Below are 3,667 nucleotides of genomic sequence, written 5' to 3'. Positions count from 1 at the left end.
GTCAGTTGATTTCTATCCTTTGAAATTTGTTGAGACTTGCTTTACAGTGCAGCATATGGTTAGTTTTTGAAAAGTGTTCTGAGAATGCTTGCCATGAATGTGTGATTTGCAGTTGCTGGTACAGTGTTCTAAATATGTCAATTAGGTTAGGCTTGTTACATACGTTGCTCAGATTTTCCATCTCCTGATCATCTTTTTTTGCTTGTTGTATCAATTTTGGAGAGAGGTGTATTTAAATCTCCCACTGCTTTTATAGATTTGTTTATTCTTCTAGCAGTTGAATCAGAGTCTTGCTTCATTTATTTCGAGGCTAAGTTATTAAGTACATGAAAATTTTAAAATGTTATGTCTTGCTGGCAAATTAAGCCTTTTATCCCAATGAGGTAGCCTCTTAGTGCTTGTTGACGGCTCTGTGACAGGGCTCACGGGCCTTTTCTCTGCAAGCATTTGTATGACATGAGGTGTTTTACTGTCAATCTCCTGGCTTACTCATGCTCCCACTGAAGCTCCTGGGGAGAGGACATGCCTGCACTCATTTTTATGTCCAGCTAGCTGATTTTATCAACGGGAGGACTCATCTGACTTACATATAATATACTCATGATCCATTTTGGTGTGTCTTCATCTCATCTGTTTTCCTTCATCTTACCTGCTTTGAATTCTTTTCCCCCCTTCTTTCCTTTCTATTAGATTGACTTTTAAAAATTCATCCCCCCCTTTTAGCTTTGAAGCTAAAGATTTTTATCATTATGTTATTGAGTGCTTTGAATTTGTACAGTCCATTAGTAATTGATACTCCTACCCTGGTCCCAGATAATATGCCCATTGATCTTTGTTGACTTACATATTGTTGTCATCATCATGGTTTTGGCTTATGTGTATTTTAAACTGTACGAGGCACATTTATGGTTACTTTCTGCGGCCAATATTGCACGTGTACTTTACCTTTTCCATCCATGTTTTTTCTTGCTTCATCTATGTCAGTTCATCTGGCGTGATTTCTTTTCAGTTTGAAACACTCCAAAGTTTCCTCTAATGCTTGCCTGTGTGTGACAAGTTCTCTTGGTTTTGTTTATCTGAAATACTCTTAATCCAACTCTATTTAAAAACATTTTATTGATTCTTTGTGAGTTTCCCATCATGCACCCCAGTTCCCCTCATCTCTCTGCCCCCTCATATCCACTCTTTGCTCTTGCAACCTCCCCATAAAATAAAACACACACACATACACACATACACACACGAATACACACACACTCACTCACACACACACACACACACACACACACACACAAACAAGCAAACAAACAAAAAGCACAGAAAAACATCTCATCGTGGAAGCTGTAGTGTGTCACAGTGTGTCCCACAGTATATCTCTCTGTCCACACATCTTCACTTGCACATATTCATTGCAATGAGTCACTGGTTTGCTTTGAGGCCTCTGACTTCTGTGACATTATCAATATTGGATCATCACCTAGACTCTTCCCAGTTAATCCTATTGTTCCCCAGTGTCATAGAGATTCTGCAGCTTTGGATCAGTAAGACTGGCCCTTTCACAAAATCCCAACCATTTGCAGATGGTATATATTTTGGGGTGGGCCAACTCAGAGTTCTGGATCTGGGCCTGGATGGTAGCTGAGTTCATCAGCCTGTCGACTCTTTATCTAGTGCCACCAGGGCAAGCTCTCCAGCACTGCTGCAGGGAGGCCATCTAATGTTGCCATCAGCAGATGACAGGGTCAGTTGTCCTGCTCTCATGCCCTTGGACTGGCTTACCTGCACTCATGCCTCCACAGCCAGCTCTACTGTGCTGCCCAGCTAAGGACCTACTTTCCCAAGGCTGTAGCCAGTGATGGGGCAGTGCTAGCTCTCCCACTCTCACACCCTTGGGGTTGGCTCACCCATGCCTAGATCAGGGACAACCCCATTGTGATACAAGGCCTGGGGTCCACTTTTCCAAGAACTACAGACAGTGAGGGTGGCAGGCCTAGCTCTCCTGCTCTCACGCCCTTGAGTCAACTTTCTCAACTACCTCTGGTGGTGAGGGGTTTGGGGGAAGGGCATTACCCCTGCACACAAGCCAACTCACAGCAGACAAGTGGCAGGCAGGTGAGAGGTGGGCCAGCTCTCCAGAGTGCAGCATCCAGTGAGGGCAGGGTTTGTTTTACATAGTCTCTGGGCATCCACATGTTCCCCTGTGGCTGCCCCGATCAGGGACATCCCCTTGTTCTCTATTGGTCATATTAGCCATGGACATCTGCTCATACTACCAATAGAGAATGACATCAGACCCTGCTGCTGCATAGCGACAGGCTCAGACATGGCCCTCAGAGGCAGCTTGGGCTGGAACCTCACCATGGCCCCAGGTGGCAAGGATGGCCATTTACAACAGGCTACTCTTCTCCTCCTCAAGTCTCTAGCTCCATCTCCCTTCACAATGCTCAAGCTGCTCTACTTCTCTTTTTCTCCTGTCTGTCTATCCCATGGTTGCACATTATGGTGGGCTGGCCATAAGGCTGGCAGCCCCCTGGGTAACATCCCCAATCTATGCTGTGTGATGTGGCAGCAAGCAGCTGTCTACAGCCCATTGGTGCTGTGTGCCAGAGGGCAAGTCTGTGAATGGCACAGTGGTCCAAAGGTCTCTGCCTGTCTTTCTCTTCCCATGCTGTGCTGCATGGTGGTAGGATGGGTTATATGTGTCTAATCCCTATCCCATACCATGGTCAGAGAGTAGGTCTGTGGGCGTCTTTTCGTACCTGCATTGAGTGGCATGGTGGAACATAGGTCTCTGTCTGTCTTTCTCCTCCCTTGCTGTGCTGCCTGAATTTGATTTGGTTTGATTTTTATGTGACTTAGGCATAGCACAGCTTTGGCTACTAATCCAGGCATCAAGCTAGGATGACCAGAGGCCTGCCAACTGCTCTACCCCTGACTGATATAAGAACAACATCGCCAGGTAAGGTATCTCTTTGCCATTGCCAGGGCACTGACTCCATCTTTTGTCTACCTTTAGTTGGCTCCTGCATCTGCCCTTTGAGGTACTTGAGCAATTGGAGGATTCCTTAGACCTCTTTCAGTTTGAGAAAACTGGAGGTTGAGCTGCTTTCTGTAAGAACGGGATCACCCCTGGTTCAGTCTCACTGTTCTTTATGTTCCTAACAGAGGCATTGATGACCACTTCAGCCAGAGCCTTCAGTAGGTCATCAAAATCAGGGTGCGTTTCTTTTTTTTTCTTCACAAAAAGGGCATTCACATCCAACTGTGCAATGTAGCAGTCACCTAAATACATTGCTCAGAGAATCGCCAAGAAGGGATGCTTCAGACCCTTGCTGACTCTTGCAGTGTCCCATACGCAGAGGACAGTTGTCTTAGGGTTTTGTTGCTGTGAAGAGACACTATAATCATGGTAGTTCTTATAAGTAAAAACATGTAATGGTGGCTGGCAGTAGAAGGGAACTGTGTCCCACATTGGGCAGAGTTTGATCACTGGAGACCTCAAAGCCTGCCCCTACAGTGACACACTTCCTCCAACAAGACCGCTCCTACTCCAACAAGGCCACACCTCCTAATAGTGCCACTTTATGAGGGCCAAGCATTCAAACACATGAACCTAGGGTGGCCCAACCTACTCAAACTGCCACAACAGTCTAGGCATGTTTGGTCC

The 3,667-nt window shown here is 45.9% G+C and overlaps 1 non-coding gene across 1 annotated transcript; it reads right to left on the bottom strand.

Moving 5' to 3' along the window:
- Positions 1 to 2,846: 2,846 nt before the first annotated feature.
- LOC117716644 (small nucleolar RNA SNORA48) lies at positions 2,847 to 2,989 on the bottom strand. Its single transcript, XR_004607761.1, has one exon. It is a non-coding gene; the product is annotated as a small nucleolar RNA SNORA48 (small nucleolar RNA).
- Between the last annotated feature and the right edge of the window lie 678 nt (positions 2,990 to 3,667).

Source organism: Arvicanthis niloticus, chromosome 10 (genome assembly GCF_011762505.2).
Source record: "Arvicanthis niloticus isolate mArvNil1 chromosome 10, mArvNil1.pat.X, whole genome shotgun sequence".
Classification (NCBI taxonomy): Eukaryota; Metazoa; Chordata; class Mammalia; order Rodentia; family Muridae; genus Arvicanthis; species Arvicanthis niloticus.
The sequence above is the reverse complement of the archived record's forward strand: the minus strand, read 5'-3'. Positions and strand labels throughout refer to the sequence as shown.